Here is a 22,132-nt window from a genome sequence, read left to right on the forward strand (position 1 = left end):
CAATGAGTGTTTTATAAGGAATTAAGCTGAATTCGGTCAAACATTTCTCCAGAAAAAAATGCATTCAAAAGTGTACCGAAAAAATCGCATGTTTTTTTTCTTCAAGATACAAAATCCGTGACAACGATTTCTTATTTAAAATTGAATTTTAACAGTTTGTTGAATGAATATCGTTACATTTGCTTGAATTAACGCAAAAATTACAAAAATAATGGTTTCAGTGGTTATATTTGAAAATAGTGAACAAATACTCAAAATGTTTTTCTTAGGCCGAGTTACGTCGATTTTGAAAATGTTATTAAAAATCGAGGTACATTTTTATTTATTGTTCAATCGAGATGAAATCACTTTCAATGAGTGTTTTATAGGGAATTAAGCTGAATTAAGTCAAAAATTTCTCCAGAAAAAAATGCATTCAAAAGTGTACCGAAAAAATCGCATGTTTTTTTTCTTCAAGATACAAAATCCGTGACAACGATTTCTTATTTAAAATTGAATTTTAACAGTTTGTTGAATGAATATCGTTACATTTGCTTGAATTAACGCAAAAATTACAAAAATAATGGTTTCAGTGGTTATATTTGAAAATAGTGAACAAATACTCAAAATGTTTTTCTTAGGCCGAGTTACGTCGATTTTGAAAATGTTATTAAAAATCGAGGTACATTTTTATTTATTGTTCAATCGAGATGAAATCACTTTCAATGAGTGTTTTATAGGGAATTAACGCAAAAATTACAAAAATAATGGTTTCAGTGGTTATATTTGAAAATAGTGAACAAATACTCAAAATGTTTTTCTTAGGCCGAGTTACGTCGATTTTGAAAATGTTATTAAAAATCGAGGTACATTTTTATTTATTGTTCAATCGAGATGAAATCACTTTCAATGAGTGTTTTATAGGGAATTAAGCTGAATTAAGTCAAAAATTTCTCCAGAAAAAAATGCATTCAAAAAAGTACCGAAAAAATCGCATGTTTTTCTTCTTCAAATTACAAAATCCGTGACAACGATTTCTTATTGAAAAATTGAATTTTAACAGTTTTTTGATTGAATATCGTTACATTTGCTTGAATTAAAGCAAAAAGTATAAAAATAATGGTTTCAGTGGTTATATTTGAAAATAGTGAACAAATACTCAAAATGTTTTTCTTAGGCCGAGTTACGTCGATTTTGAAAATGTTATTAAAAATCGAGGTACATTTTTATTTATTGTTCAATCGAGATGAAATCACTTTTATTGAGTGTTTTATAGGGAATTAAGCTGAATTCGGTCAAAAATTTCTCCAGAAAAAAATGCATTCAAAAAAGTACCGAAAAAATCGCATGTTTTTCTTCTTCAAGATACAAAATCCGTGACAACGATTTCTTATTGAAAAATTTAATTTTAACAGTTTTTTGATTGAATATCGTTACATTTGCTTGAATTAAAGCAAAAAGTATAAAAATAATGCTTTCAGTGAACATATTTGAAAATAGTGAAGAAATACTCAAAGTATGCTTCTTTGGCCGTGAAACGTCGATTTTGAAAATGTTATTAAAAATCGAGGTAAATTTTTAATTATTGTTCAATCGAGATGAAATCACTTTCAATGAGTGTTTTATAAGGAATTAAGCTGAATTCGGTCAAACATTTCTCCAGAAAAAAATGCATTCAAAAGTGTACCGAAAAAATCGCATGTTTTTTTTCTTCAAGATACAAAATCCGTGACAACGATTTCTTATTTAAAATTGAATTTTAACAGTTTGTTGAATGAATATCGTTACATTTGCTTGAATTAACGCAAAAATTACAAAAATAATGGTTTCAGTGGTTATATTTGAAAATAGTGAACAAATACTCAAAATGTTTTTCTTAGGCCGAGTTACGTCGATTTTGAAAATGTTATTAAAAATCGAGGTACATTTTTATTTATTGTTCAATCGAGATGAAATCACTTTCAATGAGTGTTTTATAGGGAATTAAGCTGAATTAAGTCAAAAATTTCTCCAGAAAAAAATGCATTCAAAAAAGTACCGAAAAAATCGCATGTTTTTCTTCTTCAAATTACAAAATCCGTGACAACGATTTCTTATTGAAAAATTGAATTTTAACAGTTTTTTGATTGAATATCGTTACATTTGCTTGAATTAAAGCAAAAAGTATAAAAATAATGGTTTCAGTGGTTATATTTGAAAATAGTGAACAAATACTCAAAATGTTTTTCTTAGGCCGAGTTACGTCGATTTTGAAAATGTTATTAAAAATCGAGGTACATTTTTATTTATTGTTCAATCGAGATGAAATCACTTTTATTGAGTGTTTTATAGGGAATTAAGCTGAATTCGGTCAAAAATTTCTCCAGAAAAAAATGCATTCAAAAAAGTACCGAAAAAATCGCATGTTTTTCTTCTTCAAGATACAAAATACGTGACAACGATTTCTTATTGAAAAATTTAATTTTAACAGTTTTTTGATTGAATATCGTTACATTTGCTTGAATTAAAGCAAAAAGTATAAAAATAATGCTTTCAGTGAACATATTTGAAAATAGTGAAGAAATACTCAAAGTATGCTTCTTTGGCCGTGAATCGTCGATTTTGAAAATGTTATTAAAAATCGAGGTAAATTTTTAATTATTGTTCAATCGAGATGAAATCACTTTCAATGAGTGTTTTATAAGGAATTAAGCTGAATTCGGTCAAACATTTCTCCAGAAAAAAATGCATTCAAAAGTGTACCGAAAAAATCGCATGTTTTTTTTCTTCAAGATACAAAATCCGTGACAACGATTTCTTATTTAAAATTGAATTTTAACAGTTTGTTGAATGAATATCGTTACATTTGCTTGAATTAACGCAAAAATTACAAAAATAATGGTTTCAGTGGTTATATTTGAAAATAGTGAACAAATACTCAAAATGTTTTTCTTAGGCCGAGTTACGTCGATTTTGAAAATGTTATTAAAAATCGAGGTACATTTTTATTTATTGTTCAATCGAGATGAAATCACTTTCAATGAGTGTTTTATAGGGAATTAAGCTGAATTAAGTCGAAAGTTTCTCCAGAAAAAAATGCATTCAAAAAAGTACCGAAAAAATCGCATGTTTTTCTTCTTCAAGATACAAAATCCGTGACAACGATTTCTTATTGAAAAATTGAATTTTAACAGTTTTTTGATTGAATATCGTTACATTTGCTTGAATTAAAGCAAAAAGTATAAAAATAATGGTTTCAGTGGTTATATTTGAAAATAGTGAACAAATACGCAAAATGTTTTTCTTAGGCCGAGTTACGTCGATTTTGAAAATGTTATTAAAAATCGAGGTACATTTTTATTTATTGTTCAATCGAGATGAAATCACTTTTATTGAGTGTTTTATAGGGAATTAAGCTGAATTCGGTCAAAAATTTCTCCAGAAAAAATGCATTCAAAAAAGTACCGAAAAAATCGCATGTTTTTCTTCTTCAAGATACAAAATCCGTGACAACGATTTCTTATTGAAAAATTAAATTTTAACAGTTTTTTGATTGAATATCGTTACATTTGCTTGAATTAAAGCAAAAAGTATAAAAATAATGCTTTCAGTGAACATATTTGAAAATAGTGAAGAAATACTCAAAGTATGCTTCTTTGGCCGTGAAACGTCGATTTTGAAAATGTTATTAAAAATCGAGGTAAATTTTTAATTATTGTTCAATCGAGATGAAATCACTTTCAATGAGTGTTTTATAAGGAATTAAGCTGAATTCGGTCAAACATTTCTCCAGAAAAAAATGCATTCAAAAGTGTACCGAAAAAATTTCATGTTTTTTTTCTTCAAGATACAAAATCCGTGACAACGATTTCTTATTTAAAATTGAATTTTAACAGTTTGTTGAATGAATATCGTTACATTTGCTTGAATTAACGCAAAAATTACAAAAATAATGGTTTCAGTGGTTATATTTGAAAATAGTGAAGAAATACTCAAAATGTTTTTCTTAGGCCGAGTTACGTCGATTTTGAAAATGTTATTAAAAATCGAGGTACATTTTTATTTATTGTTCAATCGAGATGAAATCACTTTTATTGAGTGTTTTATAGGGAATTAAGCTGAATTCGGTCAAAAATTTCTCCAGAAAAAATGCATTCAAAAAAGTACCGAAAAAATCGCATGTTTTTCTTCTTCAAGATACAAAATCCGTGACAACGATTTCATATTGAAAAATTTAATTTTAACAGTTTTTTGATTGAATATCGTTACATTTGCTTGAATTAAAGCAAAAAGTATAAAAATAATGGTTTCAGTGGTTATATTTGAAAATAGTGAACAAATACGCAAAATGTTTTTCTTAGGCCGAGTTACGTCGATTTTGAAAATGTTATTAAAAATCGAGGTACATTTTTATTTATTGTTCAATCGAGATGAAATCACTTTTATTGAGTGTTTTATAGGGAATTAAGCTGAATTCGGTCAAAAATTTCTCCAGAAAAAAAGGCATTCAAAAAAGTACCGAAAAAATCGCATGTTTTTCTTCTTCAAGATACAAAATCCGTGACAACGATTTCTTATTGAAAAATTAAATTTTAACAGTTTTTTGATTGAATATCGTTACATTTGCTTGAATTAAAGCAAAAAGTATAAAAATAATGCTTTCAGTGAACATATTTGAAAATAGTGAAGAAATACTCAAAGTATGCTTCTTTGGCCGTGAAACGTCGATTTTGAAAATGTTATTAAAAATCGAGGTAAATTTTTAATTATTGTTCAATCGAGATGAAATCACTTTCAATGAGTGTTTTATAAGGAATTAAGCTGAATTCGGTCAAACATTTCTCCAGAAAAAAATGCATTCAAAAGTGTACCGAAAAAATTTCATGTTTTTTTTCTTCAAGATACAAAATCCGTGACAACGATTTCTTATTTAAAATTGAATTTTAACAGTTTGTTGAATGAATATCGTTACATTTGCTTGAATTAACGCAAAAATTACAAAAATAATGGTTTCAGTGGTTATATTTGAAAATAGTGAAGAAATACTCAAAATGTTTTTCTTAGGCCGAGTTACGTCGATTTTGAAAATGTTATAAAAAATCGAGGTACATTTTTATTTATTGTTCAATCGAGATGAAATCACTTTTATTGAGTGTTTTATAGGGAATTAAGCTGAATTCGGTCAAAAATTTCTCCAGAAAAAATGCATTCAAAAAAGTACCGAAAAAATCGCATGTTTTTCTTCTTCAAGATACAAAATCCGTGACAACGATTTCTTATTGAAAAATTTAATTTTAACAGTTTTTTGATTGAATATCGTTACATTTGCTTGAATTAAAGCAAAAAGTATAAAAATAATGGTTTCAGTGAACGTATTTGAAAATAGTGAAGAAATACTCAAAGTATGCTTCTTTAGCCGTGAAACGTCGATTTTGAAAATGTTATTAAAAATCGAGGTAAATTTTTAATTATTGTTCAATCGAGATGAAATCACTTTCAATGAGTGTTTTATAGGGAATTAAGCTGAATTCGGTCAAACATTTCTCCAGAAAAAAATGCATTCAAAAGTGTACCGAAAAAATCGCATGTTTTTCTTCTTCAAGATACAAAATCCGTGACAACGATTTCTTATTGAAAAATTGAATTTTAACAGTTTTTTGAATGAATATCGTTACATTTGCTTGAATTAAAGCAAAAAGTATAAAAATAATGGTTTCAGTGGTTATATTTGAAAATAGTGAAGAAATACTCAAAATATGCTTCTTTGGCCGTGAAACGTCGATTTTGAAAATGTTATTAAAAATCGAGGTACATTTTTATTTATTGTTCAATCGAGATGAAATCACTTTTAATGAGTGTTTTATAGGGAATTAAGCTGAATTCGGTCAAAAATATCTCCAGAAAAAAATGCATTCAAAAAAGTACCGAAAAAATCGCATGTTTTTCTTCTTTAAGATACAAAATCCGTGACAACGATTTCTTATTGAAAAATTTAATTTTAACAGTTTTTTGATTGAATATCGTTACATTTGCTTGAATTAAAGCAAAAAGTATAAAAATAATGGTTTCAGTGAATATATTTGTAAATAGTGAAAAAATACTCAAAATATGCTTCGTTGGCGGTGAAACGTCGATTTTTAAAATGTTATTAAAAATCGAGGTAAATTTTTAATTATTGTTCAATCGAGATGAAATCACTTTCAATGAGTGTTTTATAGGGAATTAAGCTGAATTCGGTCAAAAATTTCTCCAGAAAAAAATGAATTCAAAAAAGTACCGAAAAAATCGCATGTTTTTCTTCTTCAAGATACAAAATCCGTGACAACGATTTCTTATTGAAAAATTTAATTTTAAGTTTTTTGATTGAATATCGTTACATTTGCTTGAATTAAAGCAAAAAGTATAAAAATAATGGTTTCAATGAATATATTTGAAAATAGTGAAGAAATACTCAAATCATGCTTCTTTGGCCGTGAAACGTCGATTTTGAAAATGTTATTAAAAATCGAGGTAAATTTTTAATTATTGTTCAATCGAGATGAAATCACTTTCAATGAGTGTTTTATAGGGAATTAAGCTGAATTAAGTCAAAAATTTCTCCAGAAAAAAATGCATTCAAAAAAGTACCGAAAAAATCGCATGATTTTTTTCTTCAAGATACAAAATCCGTGACAACGATTTCTTATTTAAAATTGAATTTTAACAGTTTGTTGAATGAATATCGTTACATTTGCTTGAATTAACGCAAAAATTACAAAAATAATGGTTTCAGTGGTTATATTTGAAAATAGTGAACAAATACTCAAAATGTTTTTCTTAGGCCGAGTTACGTCGATTTTGAAAATGTTATAAAAAATCGAGGTACATTTTTATTTATTGTTCAATCGAGATGAAATCACTTTTAATGAGTGTTTTATAGGGAATTAAGCTGAATTCGGTCAAATATTTCTCCAGAAAAAAATGCATTTAAAAGTGTACCGAAAAAATCGCATGTTTTTTTTCTTCAAGATACAAAATCCGTGACAACGATTTCTTATTTAAAATTGAATTTTAACAGTTTGTTGAATGAATATCGTTACATTTGCTTGAATTAACGCAAAAATTACAAAAATAATGGTTTCAGTGGTTATATTTGAAAATAGTGAACAAATACTCAAAGTATGCTTCTTTGGCCGTGAAACGTCGATTTTGAAAATGTTATTAAAAATCGAGGTAAATTTTTAATTATTGTTCAATCGAGATGAAATCACTTTCAATGAGTGTTTTATAGGGAATTAAGCTGAATTGGGTCATAAATTTCTCCAGAAAAAATGCATTCAAAAAAGTACCGAAAAAATCGCAGGTTTTTCTTCTTCAAGACACAAAATCCGTGAAAACGATTTCTTATTGAAAATTGAATTTTAACAGTTTTTTGATTGAATATCGTTACATTTGCTTGAATTAAAGCAAAAAGTATAAAAATAATGGTTTCAATGAATATATTTGAAAATAGTGAAGAAATACTCAAAGTATGCTTCTTTGGCCGTGAAACGTCGATTTTGAAAATGTTATTAAAAATCGAGGTACATTTTTAATTATTGTTCAATCGAGATGAAATCACTTTTAATGAGTGTTTTATAGGGAATTAAGCTGAATTCGGTCAAAAATTTCTCCAGAAAAAAATGCATTCAAAAAAGTACCGAAAAAATCGCATGTTTTTCTTCTTCAAGATACAAAATCCGTGACAACGATTTCTTATTGAAAAATTGAATTTTAACAGTTTTTTGAATGAATATCGTTACATTTGCTTGAATTAAAGCAAAAAGTATAAAAATAATGGTTTCAGTGAATATATTTGTAAAAAGTGAAGAAATACTCAAAATATGCTTCGTTGGCGGTGAAACGTCGATTTTTAAAATGTTATTAAAAATCGAGGTACATTTTTAATTATTGTTCAATCGAGATGAAATCACTTTTAATGAGTGTTTTATAGGGAATTAAGCTGAATTCGGTCAAATATTTCTCCAGAAAAAAATGCATTTAAAAGTGTACCGAAAAAATCGCATGTTTTTTTTCTTCAAGATACAAAATCCGTGACAACGATTTCTTATTTAAAATTGAATTTTAACAGTTTGTTGAATGAATATCGTTACATTTGCTTGAATTAACGCAAAAATTACAAAAATAATGGTTTCAGTGGTTATATTTGAAAATAGTGAACAAATACTCAAAATGTTTTTCTTAGGCCGAGTTACGTCGATTTTGAAAATGTTATTAAAAATCGAGGTACATTTTTATTTATTGTTCAATCGAGATGAATTCACTTTTAATGAGTGTTTTATAGGGAATTAAGCTGAATTCGGTCAAAAATTTCTCCAGAAAAAAATGCATTCAAAAAAGTACCGAAAAAATCGCATATTTTTCTTCTTCAAGATACAAAATCCGTGACAACGATTTCTTATTGAAAAATTGAATTTTAACAGTTTTTTGAATGATTATCGTTACATTTGCTTGAATTAAAGCAAAAAGTATAAAAATAATGGTTTCAGTGGTTATATTTGAAAATAGTGAAGAAATACACAAAATATGCTTCTTTGGCCGTGAAACGTCGATTTTGAAAATGTTATTAAAAATCGAGGTACATTTTTATTTATTGTTCAATCGAGATGAAATCATTTTAATGAGTGTTTTATAGGGAATTAAGCTGAATTCGGTCAAAAATTTCTCCTGAAAAAAATGCATTCAAAAAAGTACCGAAAAAATCGCATGTTTTTCTTCTTCAAGATACAAAATCCGTGACAACGATTTCTTATTGAAAAATTGAATTTTAACAGTTTTTTGATTGAATATCGTTACATTTGCTTGAATTAAAGCAAAAAGTATAAAAATAATGGTTTCAGTGGTTATATTTGAAAATAGTGAACAAATACTCAAAATGTTTTTCTTAGGCCGTGAAACGTCGATTTTGAAAATGTTATTAAAAATCGAGGTACATTTTTAATTATTGTTCAATCGAGATGAAATCACTTTTAATGAGTGTTTTATAGGGAATTAAGCTGAATTCGGTCAAACATTTCTCCAGAAAAAAATGCATTTAAAAGTGTACCGAAAAAATCGCATGTTTTTTTTCTTCAAGATACAAAATCCGTGACAACGATTTCTTATTTAAAATTGAATTTTAACAGTTTGTTGAATGAATATCGTTACATTTGCTTGAATTAACGCAAAAATTACAAAAATAATGGTTTCAGTGGTTATATTTGAAAATAGTGAACAAATACTCAAAATGTTTTTCTTAGGCCGAGTTACGTCGATTTTGAAAATGTTATTAAAAATCGAGGTACATTTTTTATTTATTGTTCAATCGAGATGAATTCACTTTTAATGAGTGTTTTATAGGGAATTAAGCTGAATTCGGTCAAAAATTTCTCCAGAAAAAAATGCATTCAAAAAAGTACCGAAAAAATCGCATGTTTTTCTTCTTCAAGATACAAAATCCGTGACAACGATTTCTTATTGAAAAATTGAATTTTAACAGTTTTTTGAATGAATATCGTTACATTTGCTTGAATTAAAGCAAAAAGTATAAAAATAATGGTTTCAGTGAATATATTTGTAAATAGTGAAGAAATACTCAAAATATGCTTCGTTGGCGGTGAAACGTCGATTTTTAAAATGTTATTAAAAATCGAGGTACATTTTTAATTATTGTTCAATCGAGATGAAATCACTTTTAATGAGTGTTTTATAGGGAATTAAGCTGAATTCGGTCAAATATTTCTCCAGAAAAAAATGCATTTAAAAGTGTACCGAAAAAATCGCATGTTTTTTTCTTCAAGATACAAAATCCGTGACAACGATTTCTTATTTAAAATTGAATTTTAACAGTTTGTTGAATGAATATCGTTACATTTGCTTGAATTAACGCAAAAATTACAAAAATAATGGTTTCAGTGGTTATATTTGAAAATAGTGAACAAATACTCAAAATGTTTTTCTTAGGCCGAGTTACGTCGATTTTGAAAATGTTATTAAAAATCGAGGTACATTTTTATTTATTGTTCAATCGAGATGAATTCACTTTTAATGAGTGTTTTATAGGGAATTAAGCTGAATTCGGTCAAAAATTTCTCCAGAAAAAAATGCATTCAAAAAAGTACCGAAAAAATCGCATATTTTTCTTCTTCAAGATACAAAATCCGTGACAACGATTTCTTATTGAAAAATTGAATTTTAACAGTTTTTTGAATGATTATCGTTACATTTGCTTGAATTAAAGCAAAAAGTATAAAAATAATGGTTTCAGTGGTTATATTTGAAAATAGTGAAGAAATACACAAAATATGCTTCTTTGGCCGTGAAACGTCGATTTTGAAAATGTTATTAAAAATCGAGGTACATTTTTATTTATTGTTCAATCGAGATGAAATCATTTTAATGAGTGTTTTATAGGGAATTAAGCTGAATTTGGTCAAAAATTTCTCCTGAAAAAAATGCATTCAAAAAAGTACCGAAAAAATCGCATGTTTTTCTTCTTCAAGATACAAAATCCGTGACAACGATTTCTTATTGAAAAATTGAATTTTAACAGTTTTTTGATTGAATATCGTTACATTTGCTTGAATTAAAGCAAAAAGTATAAAAATAATGGTTTCAGTGGTTATATTTGAAAATAGTGAACAAATACTCAAAATGTTTTTCTTAGGCCGTGAAACGTCGATTTTGAAAATGTTATTAAAAATCGAGGTACATTTTTAATTATTGTTCAATCGAGATGAAATCACTTTTAATGAGTGTTTTATAGGGAATTAAGCTGAATTCGGTCAAACATTTCTCCAGAAAAAAATGCATTTAAAAGTGTACCGAAAAAATCGCATGTTTTTTTCTTCAAGATACAAAATCCGTGACAACGATTTCTTATTTAAAATTGAATTTTAACAGTTTGTTGAATGAATATCGTTACATTTGCTTGAATTAACGCAAAAATTACAAAAATAATGGTTTCAGTGGTTATATTTGAAAATAGTGAACAAATACTCAAAATGTTTTTCTTAGGCCGAGTTACGTCGATTTTGAAAATGTTATTAAAAATCGAGGTACATTTTTTATTTATTGTTCAATCGAGATGAATTCACTTTTAATGAGTGTTTTATAGGGAATTAAGCTGAATTCGGTCAAATATTTCTCCAGAAAAAAATGCATTTAAAAGTGTACCGAAAAAATCGCATGTTTTTTTTCTTCAAGATACAAAATCCGTGACAACGATTTCTTATTTAAAATTGAATTTTAACAGTTTGTTGAATGAATATCGTTACATTTGCTTGAATTAACGCAAAAATTACAAAAATAATGGTTTCAGTGGTTATATTTGAAAATAGTGAACAAATACTCAAAATGTTTTTCTTAGGCCGAGTTACGTCGATTTTGAAAATGTTATTAAAAATCGAGGTACATTTTTATTTATTGTTCAATCGAGATGAATTCACTTTTAATGAGTGTTTTATAGGGAATTAAGCTGAATTCGGTCAAAAATTTCTCCAGAAAAAAATGCATTCAAAAAAGTACCGAAAAAATCGCATATTTTTCTTCTTCAAGATACAAAATCCGTGACAACGATTTCTTATTGAAAAATTGAATTTTAACAGTTTTTTGAATGATTATCGTTACATTTGCTTGAATTAAAGCAAAAAGTATAAAAATAATGGTTTCAGTGGTTATATTTGAAAATAGTGAAGAAATACACAAAATATGCTTCTTTGGCCGTGAAACGTCGATTTTGAAAATGTTATTAAAAATCGAGGTACATTTTTATTTATTGTTCAATCGAGATGAAATCACTTTTAATGAGTGTTTTATAGAGAATTAAGCTGAATTCGGTCAAAAATTTCTCCAGAAAAAAATGCATTCAAAAAAGTACCGAAAAAATCGCATGTTTTTCTTCTTCAAGATACAAAATCCGTGACAACGATTTCTTATTGAAAAATTTAATTTTAACAGTTTTTTGATTGAATATCGTTACATTTGCTTGAATTAAAGCAAAAAGTATAAAAATAATGGTTTCAGTGTGGAAAAACTTTTGGTTTTTACGTTACATTAGAGATCCCACAACACCGCTCCCGGGTGGGCTCGAACCACCAACCTTTCGGTTAACAGCCAAACGCGCTAACCATTGCGCAACGGAAGCCCAAATATTAAATGGTCGTCAGGTATTGTGGAAAAACTCTGACATTTTACGTAACATCTGAGACGTCACAACACCGCTCCCGGATGGGCTCGAACCACCAACCTTTCGGTTAACAGCCGAACGCGCTAACCATTGCGCCACGGACGCCCAAAAATTAAATGGTCGTCAGGTATTGTGGAAAAACTTTGGCTATTTACGTTACATTTGAGATCCCAAAACACCGCTCCCGGGTGGGCTCGAACCACCAACCTATTGGTTAACAGCCGAACGCGCTAACAATTGAGCCACGGAAGCTCAGAAAATAAATGGTTATCACGTATTATGGAAAAAGTTTGACTTTTTACGTTACATCTGAGACCTCACAACACCGCTCCCGGATGGGCTCGAACCACCAACCTTTCGATTAACAGCCGAACGCGCTAACCATTGAGCCACGGAAGCCCAAAAATTAAATGGTCGTCAGGTATTGTGGAAAAACCTTGACTTTTTACGCCACATCTGAGACCTCACAACACCGGTTTCGGGTGGGCTCGAACCACCAACTTACTGTTTAACAGCCGAACGCGCTAACCATTGAGCCACGGAAGTTCAGAAATTATATGGTTGTCTCGTATTGTGGAAAAACTCTGACTTTTTACGTCACATCTGAGACCTCACAACACCGCTCCCGGGAGGGCTTAAACCACCAGCTTTTGAATAACAGCTGAACGCGCTAACCATTGCGCCACGGAAGCCCAAATATTAAATGGTCGTCAGGTATTGTGGAAAACTCTTGACATTTACGTCACATCTGAGACCTCACAACACCGCTCCCGGATGGGCTCGAAACACCAACCTTTCGGTTAACAGCCGAACGCGCCAACCATTGAGCCACGGAAGCTCAGTAATTAAATGGTTGTCAGGTATTGTGGAGAAACCTTGTTTTTTACGCCATATCTGAGACCTCACAACACCGGTTTCGGGTGGGCTCGAACCACCAACTTACTGGTTAACAGCCGAACGCGCTAACCATTGAGCCACGGAAGTTCAGAAATTATATGGTTGTCTCGTATTGTGGAAAAACTCTGACTTTTTACGTTACATCTGAGACCCCACAAAACGCTCCCGGAGGGGCTCGAACCACCAACCTTTTGAATAACAGGTGAGCGCACTAACCATTGCGCCACGGAAGCCCAAAAATTAAATGTTCGTCAGGTATTGTGGAAAAACACTGACTTTTCACGTTACATCTGAGACACCACAAAACGCTCCCGGATGGGCTCGAACCACCAAACTTTCGGTTCGTCAGTTATTGTGGAAAACGTTTGACTTTTTACGTTACATCTGAGACCTCACAACACCGCTCCCAGATGGGCTCGAACCACCAACCTATTGGTTAACAGCCGAACGCGCTAACCATTGAGCCACGGAAGTTCAGAAATTAAATGTTCGTCAGTTATTGTGGAAAAACTATGACGTTTTACGTTACATCTGAGACCTCACAACACCGCTTTCGGGTGGGCTCGAACCACCAACCTTTCGGTTAACAGCCGAACGCGCTAACCATTGCGCCACGGAAGCCCAAATATTAAATGGTCGTCAGGTACTGTGGAAAAACCGCGACTTTTTACGTCACATCTGAGACCTCACAACACCGCTCCCGGATGGGCACGAACCACCAACCTTTCGGTTCATAGCCGAACGCGCTAACCAATGCGCCACGGAAACCCAAAAATTCAATGGTCGTCAGGTATTGTGGAAAAACTTTGGTTTTTACGTTACATTTGAGATCCCACAACACCGGTCCCGGGTGGGCTCGAACCACCAACCTATTGGTTAACAGCCGAACGCGCTAACAATTAAGCCACGGAAGCTCAGAAATTAAATGGTTATCACGTATTGTGGAAAAGTTTTGAATTTTTATGCTACATCTGAGACCCCACAACACCGCTCCCGGGTGGGCTCGAACCACCAACCTTTTGAATAACAGTTGAGCGCGCTAACCATTGCGCCACGGAAGCACAGAAATTAAATGTTCGTCAGGTATTGTGGAAAAACTCTGACTTTTTACGTCACATCTGAGACCTCACAACACCGCTCCCGGATGGGCACGAACCACCAACCTTTCGGTTCATAGCCGAACGCGCTAACCAATGCGGCACGGAAACCCAAAAATTAAATGGTTGTCAGGTATTGTGGAAAAACTTTGGTTTTTACGTTACATTTGAGATCCCACAACACCGGTCCCGGGTGGGCTCGAACCACCACTTTCAATGAGTGTTTTATAGGGAATTAAGCTGAATTCGGTCAAAAATTTCTCCAGAAAAAAATGCATTCAAAAAAGTACCGAAAAAATCGCAGGTTTTTCTTCTTCAAGACACAAAATCCGTGAATACGATTTCTTATTGAAAATTGAATTTTAACAGTTTTTTGAATGAATATCGTTACATTGCTTGAATTAAAGCAAAAAGTATAAAAATAATGGTTTCAATGAATATATTTGAAAATAGTGAAGAATTACTCAAAGTATGCTTCTTTGGCCGTGAAACGTCGATTTTGAAAATGTTATTAAAAATCGAGGTAAATTTTTAATTATTGTTCAATCGAGATGAAATCACTTTCAATGAGTGTTTTATAGGGAATTAAGCTGAATTCGGTCAAAAATTTCTCCAGAAAAAAATGCATTCAAAAGTGTACCGAAAAAATCGCATGTTTTTCTTCTTCAAGATACAAAATCCGTGACAACGATTTCTTATTTAAAATTGAATTTTAACAGTTTTCAAAGTTTCAAAGTTTCAAAGTTTCAAAGTTTATTTGGCATAGTTTAGTACAAAAGCTCATGAGGAGGGACCAAGTCTTCAAGCGACTTATTTCCCTCCTTAAATTTCTTAAGATTAACGTCAATTGGACAACAAAATTAGATAAAGAACATTAAAAGAGAATAACCATAAAAAAATAATATAAATTAAAATTTAAATAAAGTTGCAGCGGTTTTCGTCCAGAAACCGCTGCAGACGACAAGAGGGACGGATAGAGTCCTCGGATTATGTCCGCTCCTTTTGTCGTCTACGTCACCTCCTTCCTCCTTCTCTCTACCCCCCCTTTAATTTTTCCTATATAAGCGCGTGTAAGACCCACGGCTCTCTCTCTCCTCTTCGTTTCTTCTTCACTTCACGTCGCCGGAAGCCCTGTCTCGCACCGCGATAGTTTTGTTCTCGCGACGTCGTCATCCTAAGGGAAACTTTCGCGAAGTTTTTCTTTATGTAAAATTAAACAAAGTCATTAAAATCTTCTTTTTTTTCGAATTCAACATGAGCAGAAGGTATGAATGAAATTCTTTTTATTGAATTCCAACGGGAGGAAGTTAATTAATTAGGCCTATCTTTACAATTCCCGTTTTTAAGACTTAACGTTGTCACGAGGTCCCCCTTAATTAAATTAGGGCTACCTAACGTCCTGTAACGGAATCCCCCTTTTTTTTACGACCGGCCAGTTTAATTTTCCCCGGGGTAGACCGTTGCAAATGGTGCCGTGCCCGTCTTTTTGAACCCTCGGTTATTGTTTTTCCCGTCCCGTCGCTTTTCTTCGTCGGCGGGGTGGTCGGGCCCGATTCGTGTGTTAGTTACAGGCTAGTTCTAGTTTGAGTTAGATAGCCGCCATCTTGGAAATTTCCTTCTCGAACATTCGAAGGCGTGCTTCCACATTTTTCAAATCGATTTCAATCATCGAAATTAATTATTATAGTATTTATTTAGATTAGTATTATTTATTTTTAGAATAGAATCTTGTGATATCCCAAATTATTTTTCGAATAGATAGATTTTTGGATTTAAATATTTTTGAAAATTTTAATGAATCATCCCGAATCGTGCCCAAAGTTAAAATTATATCGCGAACGCAAGGATTCGGATATTTCTTCGGTTTCCTCCCGTGAATCGGAAAATTCGGGATACACGTGGCCGGAGGCTAAGCCAAACCGCGTGGTCGGTAATATCTTACGTCCCTCTCGGCTAACCGAAACGAATATGGCATACGCGCCTAACCCAAATAATGAACCCTTATGGGATAGTAATTATGATTTAAGTAGATTTTTATACAACCAAGAAGAAAGGATAGACAATCCCTCGCAAAAGGAAACAATTCCCAAGTCAGTTGAGGACGAATCGAATAAACGCGCTAGAAACTTAGCCTTATTCCGTCGCACAAGCCAAGTTTACAACCCCCATAGGGCAAATAACATTCAAAATAGGTATGGAGGGAGTAGCCCTGACTTAGTAAATGTACCTGAACCTCCACAAACTAGTCAACCCACACCCAGAGTAGAAGAAGCTCAAGATAACGCATATACTAGGGCCAAGAGATTTATGAGTAATTGGGCCCCAACTAGTCAAATGAATCCCCCAATTATGTCTACTATACCAATCACAGCACCTAATACCCCTCCTTGTGGAACCATTCCACGTACTAGTTCGGTGATATACACAAATGCCTCTCTTAGACAGAATATAGCTACTCCAGTATCTGTAGGACAAACACAGAGACCCCCTAGACAGTCACCTAATATCCCACAAGGGATTTCACAACCCCTTCCTGGTCAAGGCTATAGTCAGCCTCCAGGAATGTCAAATCCTCAACCCCAACAGAATAATACAAGTAGTGGAGGTGCTCAACAGGCTGCATTTCTAGCCTCTATTTTACAATCTTTCGCAAATATGGCCATCGCTAGCCAAGGCGGCGTAAAAGGTTTAGATCCCCCGGATAGACTAGCTTTTTACGGCAGGCAAAACGAAAGTGTACCGGAGTTTCTCAGACAGTTTGAGGAATACGCGACTTTCCACAAAATTAGCGAGGACGAGAGAATGCATGTTATGCCCCTCCTCTTACGAGAAAATGCCCTATACTGGTTTCGCTCCCTCCCTCAAGGAATGGGATGGCCCGAATTTAAAGGGAGACTGAAACGACATTATAAAATTGAGGATGAGGAAACTAAGGTTAGAATAGATCTCAATAATAGGCTACAGAAACCCAATGAGTCAGTAGACGAATTTTTCGGTTATTTTGCAAGGGTAAACCAAAATCTACATCCCCCAATACCGGATAATGAATTACTCATAATGATAAAACGGAATTTAAGAAATGAATTAAAAGGGCTTCTAATGTTTATCCCCCTGTACACTACCGCGGATTTACATGACGCCTGTTTAAAAATCGAACAAACCTTAGGCTTAAATAAACCCAAAGCTAGTCAACCCCCAAGTAAGACAAATCCTAATGAGGAAAAAGCTCAACAAATCCCTGAGACTCAAGTTAAAACATATCAGGAACCCATAATAATTAGAGAACAACCAGTATATCAGATACAACCCCAAGTAGTCTCACAGTCGCAAGTGATACCCCAACCCCCGACAATGTCTTCACAACCAGTTATACAGCAGGTAGCTCCCCCAACAGCAGTTTATACGCCAGTAACAACTCCCCAAGGGTATATCCCGCAAATGGGACCATATTATTCAAATACGGACGCAAACTTCGAGCGGTACATCCCTCATGGGAACACCACCCTCCCTCTTCCGGAAGGATCCCAAAATCCTTTCCACGTCCAATATGTCCCTCAAAGCTACCCAGCTCAACATTATAGAGTTCCTTTCCCGAGACCCAATCCCCAAACGAGGCAATCCAACCCCGAAACAAGAAATCAACCAAGACAACAAAACCAACAACGAGACGAATATCCTCGCCGAACACGAGTCTTTGAATCGAGAAATCAAACTAGTGAATCAAGGGAACGTGAACCTCGACAGCTAGCCCTTCCACCAATTCCCAGACGTCAACAGGACCAGAACCCGGAAGGACAAAACCCTCCGGTAAACAACCAGGGAGCACGACAAATAACCTGTTTCAACTGCGGTGGCTTAGGTCACTACGCAACCGAGTGTCCGTCAGCCAGAATGGAAAGAAATCGAGGTCAGTTTCCGGGAAACTCCAACTCGGGGGGGAATATCAGAGGACGTTTCCCTCCCGCGACTCAATAGTCCATCAAAAAGAAGACCGAATTGTGACCACGCCACTTCACTTGGCCACAATTCAAAGAAGAGGACTCCCAAAGAGGAACCCTCATTTAATAAAAATAAAATTTGAACACACAATCCTACATACAAGAATCGATAATGGTGCTGAAGTATCCATGATAAGCCTAGACCAATGGAGGGCCATACAAAGATTTAGGGGAGAAAACAAACTAGAACCTAAGTCAGAAAGATCAGAATGCATAGTCATGGGGAACGGACAGTACTCTTTTACTAAAGGATCAACAGTATTAGACTTTGAAATAAAATTTGAACAAGACATCATTAGCAATTTTAGTCAAGAGTTTCATATTGTCCCTTCACTCCTATGTGACGCAATATTAGGCCAAGATTTCCTAGAAGATTGGAATACTATTATCGATTTTGGAACTTTAACATGCTCTATAAATGGACTAACACTTAACCTATTAGAGGTGTCAGAGGACAAATTGCCCCCGTCACCTCAAATGGTAAATAACGTCAACGAAGCAGTTGATTCAACCTCTCTCTCGTACAAGCAGAAGAGAGAGTTGAAGGAACTCCTTCTCAGATTTCCTGAACTATTCAGCGACAAGTTAGGAAGGACCAGTCTGGTAGTCCATGAAATACACACAGGTAACGCTAAGCCTATACATAAAAGAGCATACCGCGTTAGCGACGAAAAGAAGAAAATCATCGAACAAAACATCTACGATATGCTAAAAGATGGCATCATAAAACCCTCCACGTCACCATGGGCCTCACCAGTCGTAATCCTGGAACAAGACGACGGATCCGGAACAGGAAAAAAGAAGTACCGCTTCTGCATCGACGTTCGGGAACTGAACGCTATAACCGCCAAGGATCCGTACCCTATTCCTCGTATAGACGAAACCTTAAGTAAGTTGGGGAAACCCAAATACATCACAGCGTTGGATCTGAAATCAGGCTACTGGCAAGTCGAAATGGAGCCAGGAAGTTCACCAAAGACCGCCTTCATCACTCACGCCGGAAAATACGAATTCAACGTTCTTCCTTTTGGACTTTGCAATGCCCCAAGCACTTTCCAGCGTCTAATGGATGAGGTATTCCGAGATGGAGAAAATTTCTCTATCGTCGTATACTTAGATGACATCCTGATCGCCTCCGAAACTTGGAAGGAGCAGAAGAACGCTTTGGAATATGTCATGACCAAATTAAAAAACGCAGGCCTTACTCTTCAACTGAAGAAATGCAGATTTGCCCAGTCAGAAGCAGTAGTCCTGGGACACGTCATCAACGAAACCGGAATCTACATCGATCCGTCCAAAGTGGAAGCCATCAAGGACTATCCGAAACCGAAGACGCTAAAACAACTTCAACGATTCCTTGGAATGGCTGGATGGCACCACAGATTTATACCACACTACTCAAAGATAGCCACCCCGCTTAACCACCTGAAAAAGAAAGGAGTCAAATTCGAATGGGGTCCCGCTCAAGAGGAAGCATTCCAGAAAATCAAGGAAGCCATCTGCAGTTCCCCGCCTCTAGCAGCCTACAAGCCAGATGCGCCAAGTATCCTAACTACGGACGCCTCAGACGCGGGCCTAGGAGCAATGCTATCACAGATCCAAGACGGAACTGAAGTTCCAATCGCTTATGCCAGCAGAAACCTAAGAAATGCCGAAGCAAATTACAGCACATCAGAGAAGGAATGTCTCGCGATATACTGGGCCATAGGACATTTCCGCCCGTACCTGGAAAGTAGACCTTTCACCGTCGTAACCGACCATAAAGCACTACAATGGCTATTCGGACTCAAGGAGCCGAACTCTAAACTCGTCAGATGGGCCATGTATCTCCAAACCTTCGATTTCAAGGTCCAACACAAGAAAGGAGTCGAAAATATTGTCGCCGACGCCCTTTCAAGAGCCCCACTTGGACTGTTTGCTATGTCAGTCGCCTCCAACGTTGAAGAGGAAAATCAAGAAGCGTCATCAGAAAACTCGAATGTCCCCTCGGATCACTCTCATCATGCGTACATTCTTCCTCCATTTCCGCACGCGAACTTTCACATCTTCGACCGAGATGACATCATTACCGCACAAGGAGAAGACCCAGTTATTCGCGAAATCATTGAACTATTACGACAAGAAAACCCGCCAGAACACCCAGATTTCGAGATGGTCAACAACTTGATATACAGAAAAGCATCTGGAACACGTCCAGCAAGAATCTATCTACCAAAATCGCTCAGAAGAGAAACCATGAGACTTCTACATGATCATCCACTTTCCGCCCACCGAGGAAATTATAAGACAAGAGAAAAAGTAGGACATAGATATTGGTGGCCCGATCTGGACAAAGACGTCCGACAATATGTCAAGGAGTGCGTCCTCTGCCAGCAATACAAGATAAGCAACAGGAGAACTCCCGAGCTAATGATATCCACAGTCCCGACTGGACCCTTCGACAAGATAGGAGTAGACATCATGGGACCATTTCCCGTCAGCCGAAGGGGATACAAATTTCTACTCGTGTTCACAGACTACATGACCAAGTTCGTCGAATTAGTACCTCTGAAAAGAATAACAGCGGATGCTTGCGCCCTAGCCCTAAAGAACTTTGTTTGCCGATGGGGAGCACCAAAACAGATCCTAAGCGATAGAGGAACTCAGTTCGTTTCTTCTCTGTGGCACGATACCTGCAAGTTATTCAACATTGGACCCATCCACACTTCTCCCTATCATCCACAGTCAAACATCACAGAGAGAGTTAATCGCGTTCTTGGAGAAACAATTTCAATTTACGTGGAGAACAATCACCGAACGTGGGACGAAACGTTGAACGCTCTCGCCTTCGCGATAAATTCAGCTCCGCACGAGACAACCAGAAGATCTCCATTCTACCTCAATATGGGAAGAGAACCAAGACTCCCATGGGACATTGACATCGGTATGCCCTTGGAAGAATTTGAAGACCGATCCGAGACACTAAAAATCCTTAAAGACCAATGGAAACTAACAAAGAACTTTTCAAAATTGGCTCAAGCCAAACAGAAAAAATACTACGATTTAAGGAGAGAAGATCTCGAATTCGACGTTGGAATGATAGTGTGGAAGTTAACTCATCCCCTATCTAACGCCAATATTGGACGTATGGGAAAACTGTGCCCGAAATGGACTGGACCTTTCAAGATCGTGGAAAAAAGAAGTCCCCTTGTGTGCGTCCTCGAAGACATGATCTCTGGACAGAAAACAGGTCCCATAAACATAGCTCAACTCAAACTTTACCAAACTTCAGAAGTTCCCCTAGAGGAGAATGAAGACTCAGAAACTCCCAGAGAAGAAATAATCGAACAGGTCGAAAACATCCCTGAGGAGAATATCCCGGAAGATGAAGCTACTCAGCCAAAAGAAATTATTCCTCCACCGAGATCAAGAACTCCGACTCCAGAAGGAACACCACCCCCAGAAGTACTAGAAGAGAGACCTCAGCCTTCCTCAGAGTCTTTTGAGGAAGTAGAAGAAATGATCGGCCCATTCCGATTTGTTGACAGAATACCGAAAAAGAAAACTCAAGAACCAGAAATACGTCAACCAGAAGAAATCCAGCCGGAATTGAAATTACAGGACAACATTGTCAATCAAGGAGAGACGCATCCAGAAACCGAGCCATTGCCTCAAGGACCTCTAACTCCTCCAGCGACAATTCAAGTGAATCCCCCTTCAATTCCGATAGTCGCAAGACCAAAAAGAGATCACCCCACAACAACGACAACAGAAGGAATCAGACCTAGAAGAAAAACGCTGCGAAAATTGAGCACTTCTACTGATGACGATAGAATGTCCGAACCGGAACCGGAAAAACGAGGTCATCCGACTACCTCATCCGCCGCTCCTGGACCTAAAAGACGACCAGTAAGAAAATCAATAAGTAGCAGTCTTTCCAGTGACGAACCCGAGATCCCCGATCTCCGAAAGAGAAGTCACCCAACGACAACATCTTC

General features: G+C 34.8%; 1 non-coding gene across 1 annotated transcript; it reads right to left on the minus strand.

Moving 5' to 3' along the window:
- Positions 1 to 13,755: 13,755 nt before the first annotated feature.
- On the minus strand, positions 13,756 to 13,828 carry TRNAH-AUG (transfer RNA histidin (anticodon AUG)). Its single transcript has one exon. It is a non-coding gene; the product is annotated as a tRNA-His (tRNA).
- Between the last annotated feature and the right edge of the window lie 8,304 nt (positions 13,829 to 22,132).

Source organism: Phalangium opilio, unplaced genomic scaffold, assembly GCF_054372755.1.
Source record: "Phalangium opilio isolate 3A_F unplaced genomic scaffold, DU_Popi_V2 ptg000329l_1, whole genome shotgun sequence".
Classification (NCBI taxonomy): domain Eukaryota; kingdom Metazoa; phylum Arthropoda; class Arachnida; order Opiliones; family Phalangiidae; genus Phalangium; species Phalangium opilio.